We start from the raw sequence: 20,913 nt of genomic DNA on the forward strand, positions 1-20,913 counted from the left end.
CGATGCGTTCTCGACAGTTATGAGTTCACTGGAGTCGGTTTGTCCTTCCTTGAAGCGCTAAGTTAGCTTCCCTGGTGCCACGTGTTCGGTCGTTTTCTGGCTTCTGTAGAGCTTGGTAAGGGTCCGATCAGGTCTAAAACATGCAGGGCAGGGAGGCCCGAAGTCTCTTTAGACAATCTCCTTTGTTGTTAGCTTGCTGAAGCAGAGTATCAACTAGCTCATGAGCCGAAATGCCCATGTTAAGTTGTAAATGTGTGTCCTTGTTCTGTTTCCTTGTTACTGTGTGTTTGTGTGTGGACTGGGTTTCTGTCATTCTGGAGATGTCAGTTTCTGTAGTGTAGTGGTTATCACGTTCGCTTAACACACGAAAGGTCCTCGGTTCGAGACCGGGCGGAAACATGTGCCTTTTTATCAGCTCGCTATCGTCTCGTAAATAATCGATGCGTTCTCGACAGTTATGAGTTAACTGGAGTCGGTTTGTCCTTCCTTGAAGCGCTAAGTTAGCTTCCCTGGTGCCACGTGTTTGGTCGTTTTCTGGCTTCTGTAGAGCTTGGTAAGGGTCCGATCAGGTCTAAAACATGCAGGGCAGGGAGGCCCGAAGTCTCTTTAGACAATCTCCTTTGTGGCTAGCTTGCTGAAGCAGAGTATCAACTAGTTCATGAGCCGAAATGCCCATGTTAAGTTGTAAATGTGTGTCCTCGTTCTGTTTCCTTGTTACTGTGTGTTTGTGTGTGCACTGGGTTTCTGTCATTCTGGAGTCGTCAGTTTCCGTAGTGTAGTGGTTATCACGTTCGCCTAACACGCGAAAGGTCCCCGGTTCGAGACCGGGCGGAAACATGTGCCCTTTTATCAGCTCGCGATCGTCTCGTAAATAATCGATGCGTTCTCGACAGTTATGAGTTCACTGGAGTCGGTTTGTCCTTCCTTGAAGCGCTAAGTTAGCTTCCCTGGTGCCACGTGTTCGGTCGTTTTCTGGCTTCTGTAGAGCTTGGTAAGGGTCCGATCAGGTCTAAAACATGCAAGGCAGGGAGGCCCGAAGTCTCTTTAGACAATCTCCTTTGTTGTTAGCTTGCTGAAGCAGAGTATCAACTAGTTCATGAGCCGAAATGCCCATGTTAAGTTGTAAATGTGTGTCCTTGTTCTGTTTCCTTGTTACTGTGTGTTTGGGTCTGGACTGGGTTTCTGTCATTCTGGAGATGTCAGTTTCTGTAGTGTAGTGGTTATCACGTTCGCTTAACACGCGAAAGGTCCTCGGTTCGAGACCGGGCGGAAACATGTGCCTTTTTATCAGCTCGCGATCGTCTCGTAAATAATCGATGCGTTCTCGACAGTTATGAGTTCACTGGAGTCGGTTTGTCCTTCCTTGAAGCGCTAAGTTAGCTTCCCTGGTGCCACGTGTTCGGTCGTTTTCTGGCTTCTGTAGAGCTTGGTAAGGGTCCGATCAGGTCTAAAACATGCAGGGCAGGGAGGCCCAAAGTCGCTTTAGACAATCTCCTTTGTGGCTTGCTTGCTGAAGCAGAGTATCAACTAGTTCATGAGCCGAAATGCCCATGTTAAGTTGTAAATGTGTGTCCTCGTTCTGTTTCCTTGTTAATGTGTGTTTGTGTGTGCACTGGGTTTCTGTCGTCTTGGAGTCGTCAGTTTCCGTAGTGTAGTGGTTATCACGTTCGCCTAACACGCGAAAGGTCCCCGGTTCGAGACCGGGCGGAAACATGTGCCCTTTTATCAGCTCGCGATCGTCTCTTAAATAATCGATGCGTTCTAGACAGTTATGAGTTCACTGGAGTCGGTTTGTCATTCCTTGAAGCGCTAAGTTAGCTTCCCTGGTGCCACGTGTTCGGTCGTTTTCTGGCTTCTGTAGAGCTTGGTAAGGGTCCGATCAGGTCTAAAACATGCAGGGCAGGGAGGCCCGAAGTCGCTTTAGACAATCTCCTTTGTGGCTAGCTTGCTGAAGCAGAGTATCAACTAGTTCATGAGCCGAAATGCCCATGTTAAGTTGTAAATGTGTGTCCTCGTTCTGTTTCCTTGTTACTGTGTGTTTGTGTGTGCCCTGGGTTTCTGTCGACCTGGAGTCGTCAGTTTCCGTAGTGTTGTGGTTATCACGTTCGCCTAACATGCGAAAGGTCCCCGGTTCGAGACCGGGCGGAAACTTGTGCATCTTTCCTCAGTTTTCATCCAATTGCGATCCTCTCCAAAGTCTTTTGTGACCCTTGTTAGTCCCAATGTCCCAAGAAGTCCCATGATTCATTGGAGTCGACATGTCGTTCTTTGAAATGGTAAGTCAGCTACCCTTGTACCACTTGTGCGGATTCGCCTTTAAGCATATCAACTAGTTCATGAGCCAAAATGCTCATTTGACATCATAAAGGCGTGTCCTCGTTTTGTGTGTGCGTGGGTGTGCACGGATTTTCTGTTGTTCGCTAAGAAGAAGTTTCCGTAGTGTAGTGGTTATCACGTTCGCCTCACATGCGAAAGGTTCCCCTGTTCGAGACCGGGCGGAAACATGTGCCCTTTTATCAGCTCGCGATCGTCTCGTAAATAATCGATGCGTTCTCGACAGTTATGAGTTCACTGGAGTCGGTTTGTCCTTCCTTGAAGCGCTAAGTTAGCTTCCCTGGTGCCACGTGTTCGGTCGTTTTCTGGCTCCTGTAAAGCTTGGTAAGGGTCCGATCAGGTCTAAAACATGCAGGGCAGGGAGGCCCGAAGTCGCTTTAGACAATCTCCTTTGTGGCTAGCTTGCTGAAGCAGAGTATCAACTAGTTCATGAGCCGAAATGCCCATGTTAAGTTGTAAATGTGTGTCCTCGTTCTGTTTCCTTGTTAATGTGTTTGTGGGTGCACTGGGTTTTCTGTCATGCTGTAGACGTCAGTTTCCGTAGTGTAGTGGTTATCATGTTTGCCTAACACGCGAAAGGTCCCCGGTTCGAGACCGGGCGGAAACATGTGCCCTTTTATCAACTCGCGATCGTCTCGTAAATAATCGATGCGTTCTCGACAGTTATGAGTTCACTGGAGTCGGTTTGTCCTTCCTTGAAGCGCTAAGTTAGCTTCCCTGGTGCCACGTGTTCGGTCGTTTTCTGGCTTCTGTAGAGCTTGGTAAGGGTCCGATCAGGTCTAAAACATGCAGGGCAGGGAGGCCCGAAGTCGCTTTAGACAATCTCCTTTGTGGCTAGCTTGCTGAAGCAGAGTATCAACTAGTTCATGAGCCGAAAGGCCCATGTTAAGTTGTAAATGTGTGTCTTCGTTCTGTTTCCTTGTTAATGTGTGTTTGTGTGTGCACTGGGTTTCTGTCGTCTTGGAGTCGTCAGTTTCCGTAGTGTAGTGGTTATCACGTTCGCCTAACACGCGAAAGGTCCCCGGTTCGAGACCGGGCGGAAACATGTGCCCTTTTATCAGCTCGCGATCGTCTCTTAAATAATCGATGCGTTCTAGACAGTTATGAGTTCACTGGAGTCGGTTTGTCATTCCTTGAAGCGCTAAGTTAGCTTCCCTGGTGCCACGTGTTCGGTCGTTTTCTGGCTTCTGTAGAGCTTGGTAAGGGTCCGATCAGGTCTAAAACATGCAGGGCAGGGAGGCCCGAAGTCGCTTTAGACAATCTCCTTTGTGGCTAGCTTGCTGAAGCAGAGTATCAACTAGTTCATGAGCCGAAATGCCCATGTTAAGTTGTAAATGTGTGTCCTCGTTCTGTTTCCTTGTTACTGTGTGTTTGTGTGTGCCCTGGGTTTCTGTCGACCTGGAGTCGTCAGTTTCCGTAGTGTTGTGGTTATCACGTTCGCCTAACATGCGAAAGGTCCCCGGTTCGAGACCGGGCGGAAACTTGTGCATCTTTCCTCAGTTTTCATCCAATTGCGATCCTCTCCAAAGTCTTTTGTGACCCTTGTTAGTCCCAATGTCCCAAGAAGTCCCATGATTCATTGGAGTCGACATGTCGTTCTTTGAAATGGTAAGTCAGCTACCCTTGTACCACTTGTGCGGATTCGCCTTTAAGCATATCAACTAGTTCATGAGCCAAAATGCTCATTTGACATCATAAAGGCGTGTCCTCGTTTTGTGTGTGCGTGGGTGTGCACGGATTTTCTGTTGTTCGCTAAGAAGAAGTTTCCGTAGTGTAGTGGTTATCACGTTCGCCTCACATGCGAAAGGTTCCCCTGTTCGAGACCGGGCGGAAACATGTGCCCTTTTATCAGCTCGCGATCGTCTCGTAAATAATCGATGCGTTCTCGACAGTTATGAGTTCACTGGAGTCGGTTTGTCCTTCCTTGAAGCGCTAAGTTAGCTTCCCTGGTGCCACGTGTTCGGTCGTTTTCTGGCTCCTGTAAAGCTTGGTAAGGGTCCGATCAGGTCTAAAACATGCAGGGCAGGGAGGCCCGAAGTCGCTTTAGACAATCTCCTTTGTGGCTAGCTTGCTGAAGCAGAGTATCAACTAGTTCATGAGCCGAAATGCCCATGTTAAGTTGTAAATGTGTGTCCTCGTTCTGTTTCCTTGTTAATGTGTTTGTGGGTGCACTGGGTTTTCTGTCATGCTGTAGACGTCAGTTTCCGTAGTGTAGTGGTTATCATGTTTGCCTAACACGCGAAAGGTCCCCGGTTCGAGACCGGGCGGAAACATGTGCCCTTTTATCAACTCGCGATCGTCTCGTAAATAATCGATGCGTTCTCGACAGTTATGAGTTCACTGGAGTCGGTTTGTCCTTCCTTGAAGCGCTAAGTTAGCTTCCCTGGTGCCACGTGTTCGGTCGTTTTCTGGCTTCTGTAGAGCTTGGTAAGGGTCCGATCAGGTCTAAAACATGCAGGGCAGGGAGGCCCGAAGTCGCTTTAGACAATCTCCTTTGTGGCTAGCTTGCTGAAGCAGAGTATCAACTAGTTCATGAGCCGAAAGGCCCATGTTAAGTTGTAAATGTGTGTCTTCGTTCTGTTTCCTTGTTAATGTGTGTTTGTGGGTGCACTGGGTTTTCTGTCATGCTGGAGACGTCAGTTTCCGTAGTGTAGTGGTTATCACGTTCGCCTAACACGTGAAAGGTCCCCGGTTCGAGACCGGGCGGAAACATGTGCCCTTTTATCAGCTCGCGATCGTCTCGTAAATAATCGATGCGTTCTAGACAGTTATGAGTTCACTGGAGTCGGTTTGTCATTCCTTGAAGCGCTAAGTTAGCTTCCCTGGTGCCACGTGTTCGGTCGTTTTCTGGCTTCTGTAGAGCTTGGTAATGGTCCGATCAGGTCTAAAACATGCAGGGCAGGGAGGCCCGAAGTCGCTTTAGACAATCTCCTTTGTGGCTAGCTTGCTGAAGCAGAGTATCAACTAGTTCATGAGCCGAAATGCCCATGTTAAGTTGTAAATGTGTGTCCTCGTTCTGTTTCCTTGTTACTGTGTGTTTGTGTGTGCACTGGGTTTCTGTCATTCTGGAGTCGTCAGTTTCCGTAGTGTAGTGGTTATCACGTTCGCCTAACACGCGAAAGGTCCCCGATTCGAGACCGGGCGGAAACATGTGCCCTTTTATCAGCTCGCGATCGTCTCGTAAATAATCGATGCGTTCTCGACAGTTATGAGTTCACTGGAGTCGGTTTGTCCTTCCTTGAAGCGCTAAGTTAGCTTCCCTGGTGCCACGTGTTCGGTCGTTTTCTGGCTTCTGTAAAGCTTGGTAAGGGTCCGATCAGGTCTAAAACATGCAGGGCAGGGAGGCCCGAAGTCGCTTTAGACAATCTCCTTTGTGGCTAGCTTGCTGAAGCAGAGTATCAACTAGTTCATGAGCCGAAAGGCCCATGTTAAGTTGTAAATGTGTGTCTTCGTTCTGTTTCCTTGTTAATGTGTGTTTGTGGGTGCACTGGGTTTTCTGTCATGCTGGAGACGTCAGTTTCCGTAGTGTAGTGGTTATCACGTTCGCCTAACACGTGAAAGGTCCCCGGTTCGAGACCGGGCGGAAACATGTGCCCTTTTATCAGCTCGCGATCGTCTCGTAAATAATCGATGCGTTCTAGACAGTTATGAGTTCACTGGAGTCGGTTTGTCATTCCTTGAAGCGCTAAGTTAGCTTCCCTGGTGCCACGTGTTCGGTCGTTTTCTGGCTTCTGTAGAGCTTGGTAATGGTCCGATCAGGTCTAAAACATGCAGGGCAGGGAGGCCCGAAGTCGCTTTAGACAATCTCCTTTGTGGCTAGCTTGCTGAAGCAGAGTATCAACTAGTTCATGAGCCGAAATGCCCATGTTAAGTTGTAAATGTGTGTCCTCGTTCTGTTTCCTTGTTACTGTGTGTTTGTGTGTGCACTGGGTTTCTGTCATTCTGGAGTCGTCAGTTTCCGTAGTGTAGTGGTTATCACGTTCGCCTAACACGCGAAAGGTCCCCGATTCGAGACCGGGCGGAAACATGTGCCCTTTTATCAGCTCGCGATCGTCTCGTAAATAATCGATGCGTTCTCGACAGTTATGAGTTCACTGGAGTCGGTTTGTCCTTCCTTGAAGCGCTAAGTTAGCTTCCCTGGTGCCACGTGTTCGGTCGTTTTCTGGCTTCTGTAGAGCTTGGTAAGGGTCCGATCAGGTCTAAAACATGCAGGGCAGGGAGGCCCGAAGTCTCTTTAGACAATCTCCTTTGTTGTTAGCTTGCTGAAGCAGAGTATCAACTAGCTCATGAGCCGAAATGCCCATGTTAAGTTGTAAATGTGTGTCCTTGTTCTGTTTCCTTGTTACTGTGTGTTTGTGTGTGGACTGGGTTTCTGTCATTCTGGAGATGTCAGTTTCTGTAGTGTAGTGGTTATCACGTTCGCTTAACACACGAAAGGTCCTCGGTTCGAGACCGGGCGGAAACATGTGCCTTTTTATCAGCTCGCTATCGTCTCGTAAATAATCGATGCGTTCTCGACAGTTATGAGTTAACTGGAGTCGGTTTGTCCTTCCTTGAAGCGCTAAGTTAGCTTCCCTGGTGCCACGTGTTCGGTCGTTTTCTGGCTTCTGTAGAGCTTGGTAAGGGTCCGATCAGGTCTAAAACATGCAGGGCAGGGAGGCCCGAAGTCTCTTTAGACAATCTCCTTTGTGGCTAGCTTGCTGAAGCAGAGTATCAACTAGTTCATGAGCCGAAATGCCCATGTTAAGTTGTAAATGTGTGTCCTCGTTCTGTTTCCTTGTTACTGTGTGTTTGTGTGTGCACTGGGTTTCTGTCATTCTGGAGTCGTCAGTTTCCGTAGTGTAGTGGTTATCACGTTCGCCTAACACGCGAAAGGTCCCCGGTTCAAGACCGGGCGGAAACATGTGCCCTTTTATCAGCTCGCGATCGTCTCGTAAATAATCGATGCGTTCTCGACAGTTATGAGTTCACTGGAGTCGGTTTGTCCTTCCTTGAAGCGCTAAGTTAGCTTCCCTGGTGCCACGTGTTCGGTCGTTTTCTGGCTTCTGTAGAGCTTGGTAAGGGTCCGATCAGGTCTAAAACATGCAGGGCAGGGAGGCCCGAAGTCTCTTTAGACAATCTCCTTTGTTGTTAGCTTGCTGAAGCAGAGTATCAACTAGCTCATGAGCCGAAATGCCCATGTTAAGTTGTAAATGTGTGTCCTTGTTCTGTTTCCTTGTTACTGTGTGTTTGTGTGTGGACTGGGTTTCTGTCATTCTGGAGATGTCAGTTTCTGTAGTGTAGTGGTTATCACGTTCGCTTAACACACGAAAGGTCCTCGGTTCGAGACCGGGCGGAAACATGTGCCTTTTTATCAGCTCGCTATCGTCTCGTAAATAATCGATGCGTTCTCGACAGTTATGAGTTAACTGGAGTCGGTTTGTCCTTCCTTGAAGCGCTAAGTTAGCTTCCCTGGTGCCACGTGTTTGGTCGTTTTCTGGCTTCTGTAGAGCTTGGTAAGGGTCCGATCAGGTCTAAAACATGCAGGGCAGGGAGGCCCGAAGTCTCTTTAGACAATCTCCTTTGTGGCTAGCTTGCTGAAGCAGAGTATCAACTAGTTCATGAGCCGAAATGCCCATGTTAAGTTGTAAATGTGTGTCCTCGTTCTGTTTCCTTGTTACTGTGTGTTTGTGTGTGCACTGGGTTTCTGTCATTCTGGAGTCGTCAGTTTCCGTAGTGTAGTGGTTATCACGTTCGCCTAACACGCGAAAGGTCCCCGGTTCGAGACCGGGCGGAAACATGTGCCCTTTTATCAGCTCGCGATCGTCTCGTAAATAATCGATGCGTTCTCGACAGTTATGAGTTCACTGGAGTCGGTTTGTCCTTCCTTGAAGCGCTAAGTTAGCTTCCCTGGTGCCACGTGTTCGGTCGTTTTCTGGCTTCTGTAAAGCTTGGTAAGGGTCCGATCAGGTCTAAAACATGCAGGGCAGGGAGGCCCGAAGTCGCTTTAGACAATCTCCTTTGTGGCTAGCTTGCTGAAGCAGAGTATCAACTAGTTCATGAGCCGAAATGCCCATGTTAAGTTGTAAATGTGTGTCCTTGTTCTGTTTCCTTGTTACTGTGTGTTTGGGTCTGGACTGGGTTTCTGTCATTCTGGAGATGTCAGTTTCTGTAGTGTAGTGGTTATCACGTTCGCTTAACACGCGAAAGGTCCTCGGTTCGAGACCGGGCGGAAACATGTGCCTTTTTATCAGCTCGCGATCGTCTCGTAAATAATCGATGCGTTCTCGACAGTTATGAGTTCACTGGAGTCGGTTTGTCCTTCCTTGAAGCGCTAAGTTAGCTTCCCTGGTGCCACGTGTTCGGTCGTTTTCTGGCTTCTGTAGAGCTTGGTAAGGGTCCGATCAGGTCTAAAACATGCAGGGCAGGGAGGCCCGAAGTCGCTTTAGACAATCTCCTTTGTGGCTAGCTTGCTGAAGCAGAGTATCAACTAGTTCATGAGCCGAAATGCCCATGTTAAGTTGTAAATGTGTGTCCTCGTTCTGTTTCCTTGTTAATGTGTGTTTGTGTGTGCACTGGGTTTCTGTCGTCCTGGAGTCGTCAGTTTCCGTAGTGTAGTGGTTATCACGTTCGCCTAACACGCGAAAGGTCCCCGGTTCGAGACCGGGCGGAAACATGTGCCCTTTTATCAGCTCGCGATCGTCTCTTAAATAATCGATGCGTTCTAGACAGTTATGAGTTCACTGGAGTCGGTTTGTCATTCCTTGAAGCGCTAAGTTAGCTTCCCTGGTGCCACGTGTTCGGTCGTTTTCTGGCTTCTGTAGAGCTTGGTAAGGGTCCGATCAGGTCTAAAACATGCAGGGCAGGGAGGCCCGAAGTCCCTTTAGACAATCTCCTTTGTGGCTAGCTTGCTGAAGCAGAGTATCAACTAGTTCATGAGCCGAAATGCCCATGTTAAGTTGTAAATGTGTGTCCTCGTTCTGTTTCCTTGTTACTGTGTGTTTGTGTGTGCCCTGGGTTTCTGTCGACCTCAAGTCGTCAGTTTCCGTAGTGTAGTGGTTATCACGTTCGCCTAACATGCGAAAGGTCCCCGGTTCGAGACCGGCGGAAACTTGTGCATCTTTCCTCAGTTTTCATCCAATTGCGATCCTCTCCAAAGTCTTTTGTGACCCTTGTTAGTCCCATGTAGTCCCAAGAAGTCCCATGATTCATTGGAGTCGACATGTCGTTCTTTGAAATGGTAAGTCAGCTACCCTTGTGCCACTTGTGCGGATTCGCCTTTAAGCATATCAACTAGTTCATGAGCCAAAATGCTCATTTGACATCATAAAGGCGTGTCCTCGTTTTGTGTGTGCGTGGGTGTGCACGGATTTTCTGTTGTTTGCTAAGAAGAAGTTTCCGTAGTGTAGTGGTTATCACGTTCGCCTCACATGCGAAAGGTTCCCCTGTTCGAGACCGGGCGGAAACATGTGCCCTTTTATCAGCTTGCGATCGTCTCGTAAATAATCGATGCGTTCTCGACAGTTATGAGTTCACTGGAGTCGGTTTGTCCTTCCTTGAAGCGCTAAGTTAGCTTCCCTGGTGCCACGTGTTCGGTCGTTTTCTGGCTTCTGTAAAGCTTGGTAAGGGTCCGATCAGGTCTAAAACATGCAGGGCAGGGAGGCCCGAAGTCGCTTTAGACAATCTCCTTTGTGGCTAGCTTGCTGAAGCAGAGTATCAACTAGTTCATGAGCCGAAAGGCCCATGTTAAGTTGTAAATGTGTGTCTTCGTTCTGTTTCCTTGTTAATGTGTGTTTGTGGGTGCACTGGGTTTTCTGTCATGCTGGAGACGTCAGTTTCCGTAGTGTAGTGGTTATCACGTTCGCCTAACACGTGAAAGGTCCCCGGTTCGAGACCGGGCGGAAACATGTGCCCTTTTATCAGCTCGCGATCGTCTCGTAAATAATCGATGCGTTCTAGACAGTTATGAGTTCACTGGAGTCGGTTTGTCATTCCTTGAAGCGCTAAGTTAGCTTCCCTGGTGCCACGTGTTCGGTCGTTTTCTGGCTTCTGTAGAGCTTGGTAAGGGTCCGATCAGGTCTAAAACATGCAGGGCAGGGAGGCCCGAAGTCGCTTTAGACAATCTCCTTTGTGGCTAGCTTGCTGAAGCAGAGTATCAACTAGTTCATGAGCCGAAATGCCCATGTTAAGTTGTAAATGTGTGTCCTCGTTCTGTTTCCTTGTTACTGTGTGTTTGTGTGTGCCCTGGGTTTCTGTCGACCTGGAGTCGTCAGTTTCCGTAGTGTTGTGGTTATCACGTTCGCCTAACATGCGAAAGGTCCCCGGTTCGAGACCGGGCGGAAACTTGTGCATCTTTCCTCAGTTTTCATCCAATTGCGATCCTCTCCAAAGTCTTTTGTGACCCTTGTTAGTCCCATGTAGTCCCAATGTCCCAAGAAGTCCCATGATTCATTGGAGTCGACATGTCGTTCTTTGAAATGGTAAGTCAGCTACCCTTGTACCACTTGTGCGGATTCGCCTTTAAGCATATCAACTAGTTCATGAGCCAAAATGCTCATTTGACATCATAAAGGCGTGTCCTCGTTTTGTGTGTGCGTGGGTGTGCACGGATTTTCTGTTGTTCGCTAAGAAGAAGTTTCCGTAGTGTAGTGGTTATCACGTTCGTCTCACATGCGAAAGGTTCCCCTGTTCGAGACCGGGCGGAAACATGTGCCCTTTTATCAGCTCGCGATCGTCTCGTAAATAATCGATGCGTTCTCGACAGTTATGAGTTCACTGGAGTCGGTTTGTCCTTCCTTGAAGCGCTAAGTTAGCTTCCCTGGTGCCACGTGTTCGGTCGTTTTCTGGCTCCGGTAAAGCTTGGTAAGGGTCCGATCAGGTCTAAAACATGCAGGGCAGGGAGGCCCGAAGTCGCTTTAGACAATCTCCTTTGTGGCTAGCTTGCTGAAGCAGAGTATCAACTAGTTCATGAGCCGAAATGCCCATGTTAAGTTGTAAATGTGTGTCCTCGTTCTGTTTCCTTGTTAATGTGTTTGTGGGTGCACTGGGTTTTCTGTCATGCTGTAGACGTCAGTTTCCGTAGTGTAGTGGTTATCATGTTTGCCTAACACGCGAAAGGTCCCCGGTTCGAGACCGGGCGGAAACATGTGCCCTTTTATCAACTCGCGATCGTCTCGTAAATAATCGATGCGTTCTCGACAGTTATGAGTTCACTGGAGTCGGTTTGTCCTTCCTTGAAGCGCTAAGTTAGCTTCCCTGGTGCCACGTGTTCGGTCGTTTTCTGGCTTCTGTAGAGCTTGGTAAGGGTCCGATCAGGTCTAAAACATGCAGGGCAGGGAGGCCCGAAGTCGCTTTAGACAATCTCCTTTGTGGCTAGCTTGCTGAAGCAGAGTATCAACTAGTTCATGAGCCGAAAGGCCCATGTTAAGTTGTAAATGTGTGTCTTCGTTCTGTTTCCTTGTTAATGTGTGTTTGTGGGTGCACTGGGTTTTCTGTCATGCTGGAGACGTCAGTTTCCGTAGTGTAGTGGTTATCATGTTCGCCTAACACGTGAAAGGTCCCCGGTTCGAGACCGGGCGGAAACATGTGCCCTTTTATCAGCTCGCGATCGTCTCGTAAATAATCGATGCGTTCTAGACAGTTATGAGTTCACTGGAGTCGGTTTGTCATTCCTTGAAGCGCTAAGTTAGCTTCCCTGGTGCCACGTGTTCGGTCGTTTTCTGGCTTCTGTAGAGCTTGGTAATGGTCCGATCAGGTCTAAAACATGCAGGGCAGGGAGGCCCGAAGTCGCTTTAGACAATCTCCTTTGTGGCTAGCTTGCTGAAGCAGAGTATCAACTAGTTCATGAGCCGAAATGCCCATGTTAAGTTGTAAATGTGTGTCCTCGTTCTGTTTCCTTGTTACTGTGTGTTTGTGTGTGCCCTGGGTTTCTGTCGACCTGGAGTCGTCAGTTTCCGTAGTGTTGTGGTTATCACGTTCGCCTAACATGCGAAAGGTCCCCGGTTCGAGACCGGGCGGAAACTTGTGCATCTTTCCTCAGTTTTCATCCAATTGCGATCCTCTCCAAAGTCTTTTGTGACCCTTGTTAGTCCCATGTAGTCCCAATGTCCCAAGAAGTCCCATGATTCATTGGAGTCGACATGTCGTTCTTTGAAATGGTAAGTCAGCTACCCTTGTACCACTTGTGCGGATTCGCCTTTAAGCATATCAACTAGTTCATGAGCCAAAATGCTCATTTGACATCATAAAGGCGTGTCCTCGTTTTGTGTGTGCGTGGGTGTGCACGGATTTTCTGTTGTTCGCTAAGAAGAAGTTTCCGTAGTGTAGTGGTTATCACGTTCGCCTCACATGCGAAAGGTTCCCCTGTTCGAGACCGGGCGGAAACATGTGCCCTTTTATCAGCTCGCGATCGTCTCGTAAATAATCGATGCGTTCTCGACAGTTATGAGTTCACTGGAGTCGGTTTGTCCTTCCTTGAAGCGCTAAGTTAGCTTCCCTGGTGCCACGTGTTCGGTCGTTTTCTGGCTCCTGTAAAGCTTGGTAAGGGTCCGATCAGGTCTAAAACATGCAGGGCAGGGAGGCCCGAAGTCGCTTTAGACAATCTCCTTTGTGGCTAGCTTGCTGAAGCAGAGTATCAACTAGTTCATGAGCCGAAATGCCCATGTTAAGTTTTAAATGTGTGTCCTCGTTCTGTTTCCTTGTTAATGTGTTTGTGGGTGCACTGGGTTTTCTGTCATGCTGTAGACGTCAGTTTCCGTAGTGTAGTGGTTATCATGTTTGCCTAACACGCGAAAGGTCCCCGGTTCGAGACCGGGCGGACACATGTGCCCTTTTATCAACTCGCGATCGTCTCGTAAATAATCGATGCGTTCTCGACAGTTATGAGTTCACTGGAGTCGGTTTGTCCTTCCTTGAAGCGCTAAGTTAGCTTCCCTGGTGCCACGTGTTCGGTCGTTTTCTGGCTTCTGTAGAGCTTGGTAAGGGTCCGATCAGGTCTAAAACATGCAGGGCAGGGAGGCCCGAGGTCGCTTTAGACAATCTCCTTTGTGGCTAGCTTGCTGAAGCAGAGTATCAACTAGTTCATGAGCCGAAATGCCCATGTTAAGTTGTAAATGTGTGTCCTTGTTCTGTTTCCTTGTTACTGTGTGTTTGTGTGTGCAGTGGGTTTCTGTCATTCTGGAGTTGTCAGTTTCCGTAGTGTAGTGGTTATCACGTTCGCCTAACACGCGAAAGGTCCCCGGTTGAGACCGGGCGGAAACTTGTGCCCTTTTATCAGCTCGCGATCGTCTCTTAAATAATCGATGCGTTCTCGACAGTTATGAGTTCACTGGAGTCGGTTTGTCCTTCCTTGAAGCGCTAAGTTAGCTTCCCTGGTGCCACGTGTTCGGTCGTTTTCTGGCTTCTGTAGAGCTTGGTAAGGGTCCGATCAGGTCTAAAACATGCAGGGCAGGGAGGCCCGAGGTCCAGGATTGGCAAGGGTTGCTTTAGACAATCTCATTTGTTGTTATCTTGCTGAAGCAGAGTATCAACTAGTTCATGAGCCGAAATGCTAATGTTAAGTTGTAAATGTGTGTCCTCGTTCTGTTTCCTTGTTACTGTGTGTTTGTGTGTGCACTGGGTTTCTGTCATTTTGGAGTCGTCAGTTTCCGTAGTGTAGTGGTTATCACGTTCGCCTAACACGCGAAAGGTCCCCTGTTCGAGACCGGGCGGAAACATGTGCCCTTTTATCAGCTCGCGATCGTCTCGTAAATAATCGATGCGTTCTCGACAGTTATGAGTTCACTGGAGTCGGTTTGTCCTTCCTTGAAGCGCTAAGTTAGCTTCCCTGGTGCCACGTGTTCGGTCGTTTTCTGGCTTCTGTAGAGCTTGGTAAGGGTCCGATCAGGTCTAAAACATGCAGGGCAGGGAGGCCCGAGGTCCAGGATTGGCAAGGGTTGCTTTAGACAATCTCCTTTGTTGTTAGCTTGCTACAGCAGAGTATCAACTAGTTCATGAGCCGAAATGCCCATGTTAAGGGTTAGGGTTAGGGTTAGCTGTTTTCATTTTGACGAGAGAGAGAGAGAGAGAGAGAGAGAGAGAGAGAGACCACCTTGCATTGTCAATTGCCAAATCTGTATATGGATAAGTAGCCTATGGTTGTCAACTTATTTCGTACGGCCATACCAGCCTGGCAATGCCCGATCTCGTCTGATCTCGGAAGCTAAGCAGGGTTGGGCCTGGTTAGTACTTGGATGGGAGACCGCCTGGGAATACCAGGTGCTGTATGCTCTTTTGCTCATTCACTTAGAAACTGAAATGTTGCAATATGCACAAGTAGTCCTTCATGAAAGGGGCTGGAAGCTGTTTTCATTTTGACACGAGAGAGAGAGAGAGAGACCACCTTGCATTGTCAATTGCCAAATCTGTATATGGATAAGTAGCCTATGGTTGTCAACTTATTTCGTACGGCCAAACCAGCCTGGCAACGCCCGATCTCCTCTGATCTCGGAAGCTAAGCAGGGTCGGGCTTGGTTAGTACTTGGATGGGAGACCGCCTGGGAATACCAGGTGCTGTATGCTCTTTTGCTCATTCACTTAGAAACTGAAATGTTGCAATATGCACAAGTAGTCCTTCATGAAAGGGGCTGGAAGCTGTTTTCATTTTGACACGAGAGAGAGAGAGAGAGAGAGAGAGAGAGAGAGAGAGAGAGAGAGAGAGAGAGAGAGAGAGAGAGACCACCTGGCATTGTCAATTGCCAAATCTGTATATGGATAAGTAGCCTATGGTTGTCAACTTATTTCGTATGGCCATACCAGCCTGGCAACGCCTGATCTCGTCTGATCTCGGAAGCTAAGCAGGGTCGGGCCTGGTTAGTACTTGGATGGGAGACCGCCTGGGAATACCATGTGCTGTATGCTCTTTTGCTCATTCACTTAGAAACTGAAATGTTGCAATATGCACAAGTAGTCCTTCATGAAAGGGGCTGGAAGCTGTTTTCATTTTGACACGAGAGAGAGAGAGACCACTTTGCATTGTCAATTGCCAAATCTGTATATGGATAAGTAGCCTATGGTTGTCAACTTATTTCGTACGGCCATACCAGCCTGGCAAAGCCCGATCTCGTCTGATCTCGGAAGCTAAGCAGGGTCGGGCCTGGTTAGTACTTGGATGGGAGACCGCCTGGGAATACCAGGTGCTGTATGCTCTTTTGCTCATTCACTTAGAAACTGAAATGTTGCAATATGCACAAGTAGTCCTTCATGAAAGGGGCTGGAAGCTGTTTTCATTTCACCACCTTGAAATGATATAAATCTGTATATGGATAAGTAGCCTATGGTTGTCAACTTATTTCGTACGGCCATACCAGCCTGGCAACGCCCACTTTTTGTGACAAACCAGGAAGTGTGTGCGCGGAGAGCAGGTGGAGAGTGTTTGTTCAGAGTACGTTTTTTGTCGTCATACCGTGTTATTTTCGTCTCTTTCTCTTATTTTGCACGTGAATAGTTTGGTGTTTTTTGTTAGTTGTCTTTCCCCCAACAGCTGTTGCTGTTTGGGGGACTTTTTTTTTTGTGTTGTGTGTTTCGGTCGGCTAGCATGGCAACGAACGCAGGATTGGAAATGACAACGAAACAGCATACGGACGAAAGGAATGAAGGAGAACGCACACGAGGGGGATCGGATGGACACAGGAATGACAATCGACGGGCCAAGGATATAGAGGCTGAACCTGCAACACCTATGTCTGCTGAAGGTGGACAAAAGGAGAAAGGCAAGGACGGCGGAGGAGAGCGCAACAGAGAGACGGAAAAATACGGAAAGGAACTGACCGTGGAAGTGGTGGTTGAGGGAACGGAGAATGTGTCCATGATGGACTTATTGAAGGAGGTGAAAAAGGAGTGTGGAGTGGTGATGGGCTGCAGGAAGAGAGGAGACAGAACATATGAACTGACAATGAAAGACATTGAAGCTAAGGAGAAGTTGATGGATGGCATCAGGGTGAGAGGGGCTTTGGTGCACGCAAGTGACATTGTTAATAATGAGATGGTGGTCTCTTTCATCAACTTGCCGGTCTATTTGCCGGATGGCAAGATTCTGGCGAAACTGGAGGAGTGGGGAGTACGGGCCATCTCGCCTCTTAAGCGGCGAGTGTGGCCCGGAACGGAGATTGTCGATGGAACGCGGTTTTTAAAGGTGCGGTTCACGGAGCAGGTTCGTTCGCTCCCTTACTCCACCAAGTTTGACACTTTAAGAGGTACAGAATACTTCCGTGTTATTCATGATCGGCAGGTGCGGGTCTGCAGGCTCTGCATCAAGCCGGGGCACATTTTTAAAGACTTCCCGGAATTTAAATGTTTCAGATGTGGCGAGCGTGGGCATTATGCGAGGGAGTGTGACACGCGGAACGGAGAGGACAGAGAGGAATGGGTGGGCGAGGAGGAGGAGGAGGGGGTTGGCGAGCTCGTGCCAAAACAGAGCTCAGGAGTAGAGGCCGGTAGCGAGGTCGGAGGAGACGAAGAGGAACAGGACGACGCATCTGACGAGCGGGACCAGGAAACTGAAATGGAGCAGGAGGACTGGGGAGAGGAGAGCGTGGAGCAAGGCGGTGGCAGAAAGCAGAAGAGGGCCGGAGCAACAGCTAAGAAGGAGGAGAAGCGGCGGAAGGCGTTCGAGAAAAGAAGGGAGGAGAAGGGCAAGGATGTGGAGGGGATGCCACAGAGGTACAGAGGAGCGCGAAAGGAGGTGGAGGAGGAGGAGGCGTTGAAGGACGCAGTCGCTGTGGCACAACGACGGTGTACCTTGAGGGAAGCTGAGATGGACAAGAGACGGGGGCTGCTGAGTGGCGAACGGCTGGGCAGTGGCAAGTAACTATTTTGAGGATGGGTTATATTTATTATTTTCTTTGTTTAGCTCTCATGGCCACTGTAACTTCCATAAATGTAAATGGGTTAAGGGACAGGAGGAAAATGAAGGGTTTACTGTATGTGTACCGGAGTGATATAATGTGCATACAGGAGACAAATTGGGATGAGGGGAGAGTGGAGGTAATGAGGGAGGAATGGGAGGGGGACATGTTTTATAATAATGGGGCGAGTAATGCAAGAGGGGTAGCAATACTAATTAAAAAGGATAAGGTGGATGACATAAGGGAGGTGTATAGGGATCAAGCAGGGAGGGTTTTGGCAATAGAATTTACGTATCGGAAAGTGGATTTTAGACTTATTAATATATATGTGCCTAATGTGGAAATGGATAAGAGGAGTATTATAGAGGAGGTGAAAGAGTTAATAGTGGGGAGGTGTATTGTAGTGGGGGACTTCAATATTAAATGTAGCAGATTGGACATCGGTAAGGGTGTAGAACTTAGAGGGGACAAGTCGAGAGCTATGCTATTGGAGATGATGGCAGACAAAGGCCTTGTGGATGTATGGAGATATGAGAATCCAGAGAAGAGAGAATTCACGAGGAGGCAGATGAGGGAGGGGGTGCTGAAGCAGAGTAGAATAGATTTAGTTTTAGTACAGACAGACATTATTAGGTATATAGATAGATTTAGACATCATGGAAATAGTTTTAGCGATCACGATGGGGTACGGTTTACAATTAAGATTGGGGGGGAGGAGGTAGGGGGGGGGTGTGGATCTTGAATGCGGGGTATGTCAGTGAAGAGGAGTATAGGCAGCAGATTAAGGGGCTGTTGGATAGAGAGAATGAGAGGAGGGCAGGTTATGCAGAGTGTGACGGTATGGACAATGGAGTGGGGGAGAGATGGGAGAGAATGAAGAATGGGATTAAATCGATTAGTATTCGGTATAGCAAGAGGAGGAAAGAAAGGATGATGAGGGAAGAGAACGTTTTGAGGGAAAGATTGGGGGTGGAGTTAGGGAAGGCAGAGGATGAGGAAGGGTACAGCATGGAGAAGTATTTAGAGGTAAAGATGGAGCTGGATAGGTTTGAGAAAGAGAAGTGCAGGGGAGCAATTTTGAGGAGCAAGGCAAAATATACTCTGGAAGGTGAGAAGTGTACAGGGTTTTTTCTGGGTTTAGAAAAAAGAAAGCAGAGTAGGGCATATATTAATGAAATCAATAATAAGGATGGGGTGGCAACAGAGGATTATGTGGAGATATTGGAGAGGGTGCAAGAGTTTTATGGGGAGTTGTATAAAAAGGGGGGGGGGTAGATGAGGGTAGTATTGATGAGGTGTTGGATAGTGTACAGAGCGAGGTGAGTGAGACGGATAGGGTGTGGTGTGACAGGGAAATAAGTGAATCAGAGGTGATAGAAGCAATTGGAGGTTTGACAAGTGGGAAAAGCCCAGGGAGTGACGGGATAGGGATTGAGTGGTATAAGGAGTATAAAAAGGAGGTAGCACCAATTTTGGTGGAGGTGTTTAGAGGGATGGAGAGGACAGGGGTAGTACAGGATAGAATGGTGGAAGGGGTGATAACGATTCTATATAAGAAAGGTAGCAGAATAGATCTAGGGAATTATCGGCCGATTAGTTTAATGAATGTGAATTATAAGATCCTGACCAAATTGTTAGCCAATAGGGTGAAGAGAGTAATAGGGGAGATAGTGCAGCCAACGCAGAGTTATAGTGTGCCGGGGAGGGATATAGCGGACACAATAGGGACAGTAAGGGATGTGATAGAGTATATGAAGAGGGATGGGATAGGGGGGGTAGTGGTGGGGATAGACTGGAACAAGGCATTTGATAGGGTAGAGCATGAGTTTCTGTTTAGGGTGTTAGAGAAGTTTGGGTTTGGGGAGAAGTTGGTGGGATGGGTAAGGAGGTTATACGGGGGTGCACAGAGTTGTATAAAGGTGAATGGGGTTTTGACGGACAGGTTTGTGATAGGGAGGTCAGTGAGGCAGGGGTGTCCGCTGTCAGCATTACTGTATGCTATAGTGGTAGAGCCACTGGCAACACTCATTAAAGAAGATGAAAGGGTGGAGGAGATAGTGTTGCCATATGGGGGGAGGTGTGTCATAAATCACTATGCAGATGACACAACAATCACGGTTAGGGATGGAGCGAGTGTGAGGAGGGTGTTGGAGTTGGTGGAGAAGTATGGCAGAGCATCAGGGGCAAAGATCAATAAAGACAAGTCTGAAATTATGTACATAGGAAGGGTAGAGAGGGTAGAGGTGGGGCTACGGGTGGAAGAGTCATATATGAGGGTGTTGGGTGTAAATTTGGGTGTGGATAGCGAGGGGGCTAGGAATGCCACGTGGACCGGGGTGATAAGTAGCATAGGAACTGTATGCAATGCATGGAGGGCGAGGAAGTTGAAGTTGAAAGGGAAGGTGGTTGTGGTGAATAGTATGTTGATGTCAATGTGTGTGTATGTGATGGGTGTGATGGAAATGCCAGCGTGGGTGATAAATGAGTTAAACAAAATTGTGTGTAACTTTATTTGGGAAGGGAAAGGGGTGAAGATTGCACAGAAAACACTGGTGGGGAGGAGAGAGGAGGGGGGCTTAAAGTTAATAGATCTGGAAATAAAAAGAAAAGCCATGAGAATTAGGACTGTGCAAAAATATATGATGGGAAGGTGGCAATATGGCTGGAAGGAAATGCTGAAAAAGTACATTAATGATGTGGGAGGGATGGGGGAGAATGGTTGGTTTATGGGGTTTAAGCCGTCAATGACGGTGGGGATACCTGAGTTTTACCGGGAGGTGTTGGAGGCGTGGAGATGTCTGTTACCTAAAATGGAATATGATTGTGATGAGATACGGAGCTTTGTAAATCTGCCACTGTTTTTAAATGAAAAAATAAAATGTAATAACAGGACTTTGCATATACCCCAATTTATGGAAGGGGGGATCAGGCAGGTGAGAGATGTGATGAATGAGGTGATCCCAGGATTCCTCAGAGGGAACTGTATTTATGATTCTGTGTGTGAAGTGGAGGGGATGGAGTGCCGAGTTAAAGTGAGAAGGATTTATGAAAGGATTAAATTGAGCCTGCCAAAGGAGTGGGTCGACCTCATACAGGGGGGGTGTGTAGACCGGGAAGCAGGAGATATGCCTGAGCTATATGTAATGGAGGGGGGGGTGAAGTGTAAAATGAAAAATATGTCTGTGAAGAAAGTATATGGATGGTTGATCGATGAGGTGTTTAAAGAGCCAGCAGCAGAAAGGGTGTGGAGGAGAGTGTTTGTGGGATATGAGGTGGGAAAAATATGGTCTAATATCAATGTGAAATATAACAGTATTGACTGTGATAACAATGATTTCCTCATGAGGCACAACAGAATTTATACGAATGTGGTCTTGCATGCAATTAATGAGGAGGTAAATGCGATGTGTGATGTCTGTGAAGGTGGCCGTGAGAGTTTTATTCATTATTTTCTGGAATGTGACAGTTTGATGTTTTTTTTTGAATTTCTTAAAACACTGCTGAAGGACAATTGGGCAATGGAAATGGACGTAGAGGATGGGTGGAGGACTTTATTTTTATTTGGGGTTTTTGGGAAGAGGAAGGGGGTGAATGTTGGTGTATTGAATTATGTCTTAAGTCATGCCCGGCACGCTGTAGTGCTTAGACGGAACTATGCACATTTTGAAGGGAAGATAGTGAATATTAAGCTTCTGTTTAAAGCTATAATGAAAAGGGA

The 20,913-nt window shown here is 47.8% G+C and overlaps 35 non-coding genes and 2 pseudogenes across 35 annotated transcripts; all 37 read left to right on the forward strand.

The window, feature by feature from the left end:
- Positions 1–326: 326 nt before the first annotated feature.
- Positions 327–399, forward strand: trnav-aac (transfer RNA valine (anticodon AAC)). The gene has a single exon. It is a non-coding gene; the product is annotated as a tRNA-Val (tRNA).
- Positions 400–764: 365 nt separating this feature from the next.
- Positions 765–837, forward strand: trnav-aac (transfer RNA valine (anticodon AAC)). The gene has a single exon. It is a non-coding gene; the product is annotated as a tRNA-Val (tRNA).
- Positions 838–1,202: 365 nt separating this feature from the next.
- Positions 1,203–1,275, forward strand: trnav-aac (transfer RNA valine (anticodon AAC)). Its single transcript has one exon. It is a non-coding gene; the product is annotated as a tRNA-Val (tRNA).
- Positions 1,276–1,640: 365 nt separating this feature from the next.
- On the forward strand, positions 1,641–1,713 carry trnav-aac (transfer RNA valine (anticodon AAC)). Its single transcript has one exon. It is a non-coding gene; the product is annotated as a tRNA-Val (tRNA).
- Positions 1,714–2,078: 365 nt separating this feature from the next.
- On the forward strand, positions 2,079–2,151 carry trnav-aac (transfer RNA valine (anticodon AAC)). The gene has a single exon. It is a non-coding gene; the product is annotated as a tRNA-Val (tRNA).
- A 279-nt stretch (positions 2,152–2,430) lies between these two features.
- On the forward strand, positions 2,431–2,504 carry trnav-cac (transfer RNA valine (anticodon CAC)). The gene has a single exon. It is a non-coding gene; the product is annotated as a tRNA-Val (tRNA).
- A 364-nt stretch (positions 2,505–2,868) lies between these two features.
- Positions 2,869–2,941, forward strand: trnav-aac (transfer RNA valine (anticodon AAC)). Its single transcript has one exon. It is a non-coding gene; the product is annotated as a tRNA-Val (tRNA).
- A 365-nt stretch (positions 2,942–3,306) lies between these two features.
- trnav-aac (transfer RNA valine (anticodon AAC)) lies at positions 3,307–3,379 on the forward strand. Its single transcript has one exon. It is a non-coding gene; the product is annotated as a tRNA-Val (tRNA).
- A 365-nt stretch (positions 3,380–3,744) lies between these two features.
- trnav-aac (transfer RNA valine (anticodon AAC)) lies at positions 3,745–3,817 on the forward strand. Its single transcript has one exon. It is a non-coding gene; the product is annotated as a tRNA-Val (tRNA).
- A 279-nt stretch (positions 3,818–4,096) lies between these two features.
- On the forward strand, positions 4,097–4,170 carry trnav-cac (transfer RNA valine (anticodon CAC)). Its single transcript has one exon. It is a non-coding gene; the product is annotated as a tRNA-Val (tRNA).
- Positions 4,171–4,534: 364 nt separating this feature from the next.
- trnav-aac (transfer RNA valine (anticodon AAC)) lies at positions 4,535–4,607 on the forward strand. The gene has a single exon. It is a non-coding gene; the product is annotated as a tRNA-Val (tRNA).
- Positions 4,608–4,973: 366 nt separating this feature from the next.
- Positions 4,974–5,046, forward strand: trnav-aac (transfer RNA valine (anticodon AAC)). The gene has a single exon. It is a non-coding gene; the product is annotated as a tRNA-Val (tRNA).
- Positions 5,047–5,411: 365 nt separating this feature from the next.
- trnav-aac (transfer RNA valine (anticodon AAC)) lies at positions 5,412–5,484 on the forward strand. Its single transcript has one exon. It is a non-coding gene; the product is annotated as a tRNA-Val (tRNA).
- A 366-nt stretch (positions 5,485–5,850) lies between these two features.
- Positions 5,851–5,923, forward strand: trnav-aac (transfer RNA valine (anticodon AAC)). Its single transcript has one exon. It is a non-coding gene; the product is annotated as a tRNA-Val (tRNA).
- A 365-nt stretch (positions 5,924–6,288) lies between these two features.
- trnav-aac (transfer RNA valine (anticodon AAC)) lies at positions 6,289–6,361 on the forward strand. The gene has a single exon. It is a non-coding gene; the product is annotated as a tRNA-Val (tRNA).
- A 365-nt stretch (positions 6,362–6,726) lies between these two features.
- On the forward strand, positions 6,727–6,799 carry trnav-aac (transfer RNA valine (anticodon AAC)). The gene has a single exon. It is a non-coding gene; the product is annotated as a tRNA-Val (tRNA).
- Positions 6,800–7,164: 365 nt separating this feature from the next.
- trnav-aac (transfer RNA valine (anticodon AAC)) lies at positions 7,165–7,237 on the forward strand. The gene has a single exon. It is a non-coding gene; the product is annotated as a tRNA-Val (tRNA).
- A 365-nt stretch (positions 7,238–7,602) lies between these two features.
- trnav-aac (transfer RNA valine (anticodon AAC)) lies at positions 7,603–7,675 on the forward strand. The gene has a single exon. It is a non-coding gene; the product is annotated as a tRNA-Val (tRNA).
- Positions 7,676–8,040: 365 nt separating this feature from the next.
- On the forward strand, positions 8,041–8,113 carry trnav-aac (transfer RNA valine (anticodon AAC)). The gene has a single exon. It is a non-coding gene; the product is annotated as a tRNA-Val (tRNA).
- A 365-nt stretch (positions 8,114–8,478) lies between these two features.
- trnav-aac (transfer RNA valine (anticodon AAC)) lies at positions 8,479–8,551 on the forward strand. The gene has a single exon. It is a non-coding gene; the product is annotated as a tRNA-Val (tRNA).
- A 365-nt stretch (positions 8,552–8,916) lies between these two features.
- On the forward strand, positions 8,917–8,989 carry trnav-aac (transfer RNA valine (anticodon AAC)). Its single transcript has one exon. It is a non-coding gene; the product is annotated as a tRNA-Val (tRNA).
- A 365-nt stretch (positions 8,990–9,354) lies between these two features.
- On the forward strand, positions 9,355–9,426 carry trnav-aac (transfer RNA valine (anticodon AAC)). Its single transcript has one exon. It is a non-coding gene; the product is annotated as a tRNA-Val (tRNA).
- A 281-nt stretch (positions 9,427–9,707) lies between these two features.
- trnav-cac (transfer RNA valine (anticodon CAC)) lies at positions 9,708–9,781 on the forward strand. The gene has a single exon. It is a non-coding gene; the product is annotated as a tRNA-Val (tRNA).
- A 366-nt stretch (positions 9,782–10,147) lies between these two features.
- Positions 10,148–10,220, forward strand: trnav-aac (transfer RNA valine (anticodon AAC)). Its single transcript has one exon. It is a non-coding gene; the product is annotated as a tRNA-Val (tRNA).
- Positions 10,221–10,585: 365 nt separating this feature from the next.
- On the forward strand, positions 10,586–10,658 carry trnav-aac (transfer RNA valine (anticodon AAC)). The gene has a single exon. It is a non-coding gene; the product is annotated as a tRNA-Val (tRNA).
- A 289-nt stretch (positions 10,659–10,947) lies between these two features.
- trnav-cac (transfer RNA valine (anticodon CAC)) lies at positions 10,948–11,021 on the forward strand. Its single transcript has one exon. It is a non-coding gene; the product is annotated as a tRNA-Val (tRNA).
- A 364-nt stretch (positions 11,022–11,385) lies between these two features.
- Positions 11,386–11,458, forward strand: trnav-aac (transfer RNA valine (anticodon AAC)). The gene has a single exon. It is a non-coding gene; the product is annotated as a tRNA-Val (tRNA).
- Positions 11,459–11,824: 366 nt separating this feature from the next.
- On the forward strand, positions 11,825–11,897 carry trnav-aac (transfer RNA valine (anticodon AAC)). Its single transcript has one exon. It is a non-coding gene; the product is annotated as a tRNA-Val (tRNA).
- Positions 11,898–12,262: 365 nt separating this feature from the next.
- Positions 12,263–12,335, forward strand: trnav-aac (transfer RNA valine (anticodon AAC)). The gene has a single exon. It is a non-coding gene; the product is annotated as a tRNA-Val (tRNA).
- Positions 12,336–12,624: 289 nt separating this feature from the next.
- Positions 12,625–12,698, forward strand: trnav-cac (transfer RNA valine (anticodon CAC)). Its single transcript has one exon. It is a non-coding gene; the product is annotated as a tRNA-Val (tRNA).
- Positions 12,699–13,062: 364 nt separating this feature from the next.
- Positions 13,063–13,135, forward strand: trnav-aac (transfer RNA valine (anticodon AAC)). The gene has a single exon. It is a non-coding gene; the product is annotated as a tRNA-Val (tRNA).
- Positions 13,136–13,500: 365 nt separating this feature from the next.
- Positions 13,501–13,572, forward strand: trnav-aac (transfer RNA valine (anticodon AAC)). Its single transcript has one exon. It is a non-coding gene; the product is annotated as a tRNA-Val (tRNA).
- A 382-nt stretch (positions 13,573–13,954) lies between these two features.
- On the forward strand, positions 13,955–14,027 carry trnav-aac (transfer RNA valine (anticodon AAC)). Its single transcript has one exon. It is a non-coding gene; the product is annotated as a tRNA-Val (tRNA).
- A 434-nt stretch (positions 14,028–14,461) lies between these two features.
- On the forward strand, positions 14,462–14,580 carry LOC146296684 (5S ribosomal RNA). Its single transcript, XR_014746587.1, has one exon. It is a non-coding gene; the product is annotated as a 5S ribosomal RNA (ribosomal RNA).
- A 172-nt stretch (positions 14,581–14,752) lies between these two features.
- LOC146296685 (5S ribosomal RNA) lies at positions 14,753–14,871 on the forward strand (annotated as a pseudogene).
- Positions 14,872–15,091: 220 nt separating this feature from the next.
- Positions 15,092–15,210, forward strand: LOC146296686 (5S ribosomal RNA; annotated as a pseudogene).
- Positions 15,211–15,378: 168 nt separating this feature from the next.
- LOC146296687 (5S ribosomal RNA) lies at positions 15,379–15,497 on the forward strand. The gene has a single exon (XR_014738109.1). It is a non-coding gene; the product is annotated as a 5S ribosomal RNA (ribosomal RNA).
- The last annotated feature ends 5,416 nt before the right edge of the window (positions 15,498–20,913 follow it).

The sequence above is a fragment of the Hypomesus nipponensis genome, chromosome 3 (assembly GCF_054491055.1).
Source record: "Hypomesus nipponensis isolate SF chromosome 3, ASM5449105v1, whole genome shotgun sequence".
Lineage (NCBI taxonomy): Eukaryota > Metazoa > Chordata > Actinopteri > Osmeriformes > Osmeridae > Hypomesus > Hypomesus nipponensis.